This window comes from Sinocyclocheilus grahami, unplaced genomic scaffold, assembly GCF_001515645.1.
Source record: "Sinocyclocheilus grahami isolate Dianchi unplaced genomic scaffold, SAMN03320097.WGS_v1.1 scaffold108.1, whole genome shotgun sequence".
NCBI lineage: Eukaryota > Metazoa > Chordata > Actinopteri > Cypriniformes > Cyprinidae > Sinocyclocheilus > Sinocyclocheilus grahami.
The window spans coordinates 972,111-978,417 of record NW_015505287.1 but is presented as its reverse complement, the minus strand read 5'-3'; positions in this window follow the sequence as shown (position 1 = coordinate 978,417).

Below are 6,307 nucleotides of genomic sequence, written 5' to 3'. Positions count from 1 at the left end.
GTTTGTTTTCATGCATATTTTTACAAACGATGCTGACAAAAAGTCAGTGTCTCACTGTATTCTGTGCTAAAGCTGCATCTGTCACAAAAAAAGAAAAAGTGATTGTATTTGGTATTTTCATTTTGGTTGTTTAATAATGTGGGAAATATTTGACATACAGTGGGTAAAATAAGTATTGAACACGTCACCATTTTTCTCAGTAAATATATTTCTAAAGGTGCTGTTGACTTGAAATGTTCACCAGAAGTCGGTAACAACCCAAGTAATCCATACATATAAAGAAAACAAAACAAATACGTTCAGAAATTAAGTTCTGTGTAATAAAATGGAATGACTCAGGGAAAAAGTTTTGAACACATGAAGAAAGGGAGGTGCAAAAAGGCATGGAAAGCCAAGACACCGGCAGAAATCTCTCAGCAATTAGAAAGCAATCCTGTCCCTAGTCAGTGGAAATTAATATTAGCTGGTTCAGTCCCAACACCTACAGTACCAGGATGATGAAGATGAAACAAGTGTGGACATTTCAGCAAGACAAATTATCCAAAACACAGCCAAGGAAACTCAATTGGTTTCAGAAAAAGAAAATAAAGCTGCTAGAATGGCCCTGCCAATCACCTGACTTGAATACAATAGAAAATAAGAACTATAGATCAGAGTTCATAGAAGAGGCCCACAGAAGCTTCTAGATTTGAAGACTGTTTATGTGGAAGAATGGGCCAAAATCACACCTGAGCAATGCATACGACTAGTTTCTCCACACAGGAGGCGTCTCGAAGCTGTCATTAACAACAAAGGCTTTTGTACAAAGTATTAAATACATTTCAGTAAGCCTGTTCAATACTTTTTCCCTGTGCCATTCCATTTTATTACACATAACTTAATTTCTGAAATTATTTGTTTTGTTTTCTTTGTATGTATGGTTTACTTGGGTTGTTACCGACATCTGGTGAAAATTTCATGTCAACAGCACCTTCAGAAATATATTTTTACTGGGAAAAATGGTGACGTGTTCAATACTTATTTTACCAGCTGTATGTCACCACATGTAATTCTGCAGAAACAAACTGTAGGCACCCTGGATGAACCTCTTCCACTGAGGTAAAAAGGTAAAAGTGTTATAAAGCAAGGGTGTACAATCCTTCTCCTGGAGGGCCACTTTCCTGCAGAATTTAATTCCAATACTACAATACTACTGTTTCTAGTGTTTTTCTTAAAGACCTAAATTAGCTGGTTCAGGTGTGTTTAATTGGGGCTAGAACTAAACTTTGCTTGAAAGTGGCCCACAAGAAACGGGTTATGTTGTTAACATTTATAACCTTTCATTTGAATCACTTTTGTCACTTTTATCAATGAGGGCCAAGTTAATCGATGTGATGTTGCAGTATCAACCCCAGTAAAGACAAGCGGCTTTGGCACAAAGTGTTAAACCAAATTGTTCAGGGTAGAGTACATGTTAATGTAGTAGTTCATGAAAAATTTGTTTACCAGCATGATTGTTGAATGTTGTTTCTAAATTTGCTTTCATTACTGTAGCCTTCATACTGCATTGTATAAAAAAGTTGGTACAGTGGTATATTACAAAGAATAAATTAAATACCATTTTAAAAATCCTTTCCTAATTGTATTTGTCGCAGTAAATGAACGAACAATGGAAGGGAGGCCATAAACAGCATCTAGACAGTGTTTTTGACAATACTGATAGGCCTACATGGAAAATACTGATGTTTGCATCTTCTCTCCAGACTTTATATAAAATATCCTTTCTTACCTTATGCTCTTGTAATAGTTCATTCATGCTGCAGTCCACTGAGAAAAAGCTTCCAACAAAAGCTGCTGACTGAGCTGAAACCTGGCCAAAGATTAAACCACCCATCCGGTGGCCTGGTCACCCATCCTCACTCCACTGGGTCGGCTGGGGTCTGTTTGCCAAGGCTGTTGAGTCTGTGGTATGGAAAAAGGGCCTTGCTGGTGGTTTAGAGTTAAGCCTCACCAGCGTGCCAGGTGAAGCCCCCAGGATTACCCTAATGCTGCCGCACGGACCAGAGGGGAAGTCATTATGTCTACCATCGGAGTTATGGCTTCAGAGCTACATTGGTCAGATAGACGAGTTAAATACTCCACACATAAAATCTTTGCTAAGCCATCTCACTGTACATATGTATGTGTGTCAGTGCACGTACTATATGATATTAAACTATTACTGTGAAAAAAAACAGCAGTTTTCACTCTTCCAAAAACATATATAGGCAAGAATATTAATATTGATAATAATTATGTAATAATTTGTTGGTTTGATTTATTTCTCTTTTCTGTACAGAATTATTCTGATAATAATTCTGGAATAATTCACCCAAAAATTCTGTAATTTACCCTCATGCCAATCTAAACTCAACTGATTGTATTTCTTCTGCATAACACAAAGGAAGAGATTTTGAATTTGAAGAGTGTTTAGCCGCTTTTGTCCATACAATGAAAGTCAAAAGTATTCAAGGGCAGGCTTTAAAATGGTTTAGATTCTACCTTTCCGATCGCTATCACTTCGTCTATTTAAACAGGGAATCATCTCAATTAAATCCAGTAAAGTATGGAGTGCCACAAGGATCTGTCCTAGGCCCTCTGCTATTTTCAATATACACATTGCCCCTTGGTAATATTATTAGAAAATACTGGATTAGTTTCCATTGTTATGCTGATGAAACTCAACTATATATTTCAACAAGGCCAGATGAAACTTCTAAATTATCTAAGCTAACAGAGCGTGTTAAAAATGTAAAAGACTGGATGACCAATAATTTTCTCCTATTAAGTTTGGATAAGACCGAGATATTACTTGTTGGACCAAAAAACAGTACACAGAATCGAATTGATTACAATTTGCATCTAGACGGATGTACTGTTACTTCCTCTACAGTTAAAAATCTGGGGCTTATATTAGATAGCATCTTGTCTTTTGAAAATTATATTTACCATGCTACAAAAAAAGCATTCTTCCACCTTAGAAAAATGTTCAAGTTACGGAACATGTTACCTTTTTCTGATGCAGAAAAGCTAGACCTGAGATGACCGAACACCTGAGAAGAGATGATGCCAAACCCCCAGAATACCTCAGATGATGCCAAACCTCAGACAACATACAAAACTACCAAATTTTGCTATAAATTTGATCGCAACATATGATCATTGCTGTTAGTGTTCACTGTCTGTTTGATTACATGACATTAACTAACTGCATGATTTTTAATGTACACCTCTGCCATATGGACATAAACTTGAGATCACCACTGATAAGCTATTTCTAAATATAATGTAGAAACTTTTTTTAAATTTATTTTCTGTAAAGCTTCTTTGCAATGATTTGCATCATGAAAAGCACTATACAAGTAAACTTGAATTGAATTGAATTATTAGTTCACATTTTTTTAGCAAATAGAAGGCCTTTTAGTATCATTGTACAGACATCCATCTTCAGGTCATGGTTCACATGTCTTTTTGCTGTGAAATCTTTACTGATTTTTACAAAGTAAACATAGGAATAATAATAATACTGTATTATTTCAAGACAAACACTTCCTGGAAAGAAGCAACATAAGTTTACTTGATTATCCATAAATCATTTTTTAGAAAAATCGTGTTCAAATTTGAGTATCAAATATGATCCATCAGGCATTTGAGGAACATTTATTTGTTCATTTCTCAATAATCATTTTATTGTATTGCATTATGTTTTAATAATAAAACTAAACATTTAAATATCATCTTACAAAGACATTATTAGGAGATATGAGTGACAACTGATATTTATATAATTTTATTTATCATTTACATTACAAGCCATCAGAATTTAATCTCACTTTTTGGCCATATAAAGAATCTGCACCAAATTGCAAATTGTTGCTCAGTTTTGGTCTCTGAATAAAACTGAACCATTCATTCATCCATATTCTGACTATGTCATACTATATGATCCACAAAAGCCTGATGTATCAAACATAACAAAAAAACAAAAACATATAGCCTAGGCCTTCTGTATGCAATGTTTTTTTTTAAATTTGTTTTATATATATATATATGTCAGGGTTCGGGTTTGATCTGTCTCTTTCTCCTGCATGATCTTTTGTTTTTGTATGTGTTTGCACGTGCTGGCTGTTATCAGCTGATCGCGTTTTACGATCGGAGTGGTGGTTCACTTGTTCGCGGTTGTTTGTTTTGTTTTCATTCACGCGTGCCAGACGCGCTCAGCTGATTGAGTTTTGCAATCAGCGCGGTTGGGCACGCGTTCACAGCTGTTTGTTATTTTCTTATCTATTCTCTCCTTATTTAAATCTCATCTTTTTTCTTTGTCTTTGGCAGTGTGTTTTGTCGCTTACGCTTTACACGCGATTCTTGTTTTGGTTAATCAGTTATTGGTCTTGTTGTTTTCTTTTTTTTCTTCTTTTACCCAGTTATTCCATTTGATGTCTGGACTGCCTATGCTCCCTGACCAGTGGTCTGTTCATCTGGAATTTTGGACTCTTGTTCTGGATTACTATATATATTCGTTGATCCTGCTAAATTGGCCTGGGCTATCATCTTTAATGACCTTCATCTGTCTTGGACTATCGCCCGCCTGGTGTTTGATCTACTTGGACTCTGACCTGTTTCACTGAGCTCCTGGATTTTGGATCTGGAAGTTTTCGGTCCATTGTCGAATACCTTCATCACTGAATAAAACTTTGTTGCATTTCTAACTGCATTTGGGTCCTTCCTTTCAGTGAAACCTGACATAACACACTGACCCCGATATGGACCCAGCAGAAGAAGTTCAGCTCCGAGCTGTTGTAGAACATCAGGGAGTGATGCTGAATCATCAGGCCTCGGAACTTTCTCATGCTCGTCATACCATGGATGCCTTGGTTGCACGGGTCACTGAGCTCTCAGGCAAGTTACGCTTTCTCCAGCCTGCTGATCTCAATGTTACACCTCCAGCACCTCAACAGGCTGCCGGTCATGAGCCTCGTATTAATAATCCACCTATTTATGCTGGTGAACCAACTAATTGTCGTTCATTTCTTATTCAGTGTGAAGTAGTTTTTTCACTTCAACCCCAGACCTACGCATCAGATAGATCAAGAGTGGCTTTTGTCATCTCTCTTCTGGCTGGACGCGCCCGTGACTGGGGTACTGCCATCTGGGACTTGCGCGATGTGTGCTGTGGGGATTTCAGGTTATTTAAAGCTGAGATGATAAAAGTATTTGACAGATCTGTGTTTGGCAAGGAGGCCTCCCGGCAATTGGCTGCACTGCATCAAGGCAAGAGATCAGTCGCTGATTATGCTATTGAATTTAAAACCCTTGCAGCAACTAGTGAATGGAACCCAGCGGCACTGGCGGCACGTTTTCTGGATGGATTGGTGGCGGATGTCAAGGACGAGATCTATGCTCGTGACCCTCCGGAACGGCTTGATGACATTATTGATCTCGCTATTCGTTTGGATTCCCGTATGGAGCTGAGGCGTAAAGTTCGAGGAAGTACCAGCTGGTCACGGGCTGAATTATCTGTTTCCCCCTCTGTTTTCCGAGTTCCTGAATCATTTGACCCTGAACCTATGCAGGTGGGGAGAATGCATCTTACTACCGAAGAGAAGCAACGTCGACTTTTAAAGGGTCTTTGTCTATATTGTGGCGGTCATGGTCACATTGTGGCTGTCTGTCCGGTAAAAGTCAACGCCCACCTGTAGACAGGAGAGTTTTGGCGGGCGGTACTTCAATTTCTCCATCAGAGGGCTCTCGTACTCGTTTCTGCTTCAGTATTGCTGAATGGCTCAGTCATTAAATGTTCCATGCTCATTGATTCGGGAGCGGAGGGGAATTTCATTGATGCTGAATGGGCTCATCACTATGGTCTCCCCATTTTTTTTTTTTTCCCTCTCCTCACCGTTCACTCTCTTAATGGACAGCAGCTCATGGCAGTTACTCGGATCACTGGTCCGATGAGTTTGGTTACCTCAGGTAACCACCGGGAGGAACTAGAATTTTATTTATTAACCCCCATATTAATTGGGCAGAAAACATAATTCTCTCTTGGAGTTCTCGTTGTCATGCTGCTTGTCTTGTGTCTGCTCCGTCTTCAGTTTTTTTTCTTCTGTGTTGCAGGAGGAGGAGGTGGACCTCTCTCTGGTTCCTGATATGTACCACAGTCTGCGTGCGGTCTTCAGTCGGTCCCGAGGTGCCTCTCTTCCATCCCATCGACCGTATGATTGTGCAATTGATCTTTCCGGCACTTCTCCTCCTCGCGGATGCCTTTTCTCCTTGTCTGCACCCGAGCGGG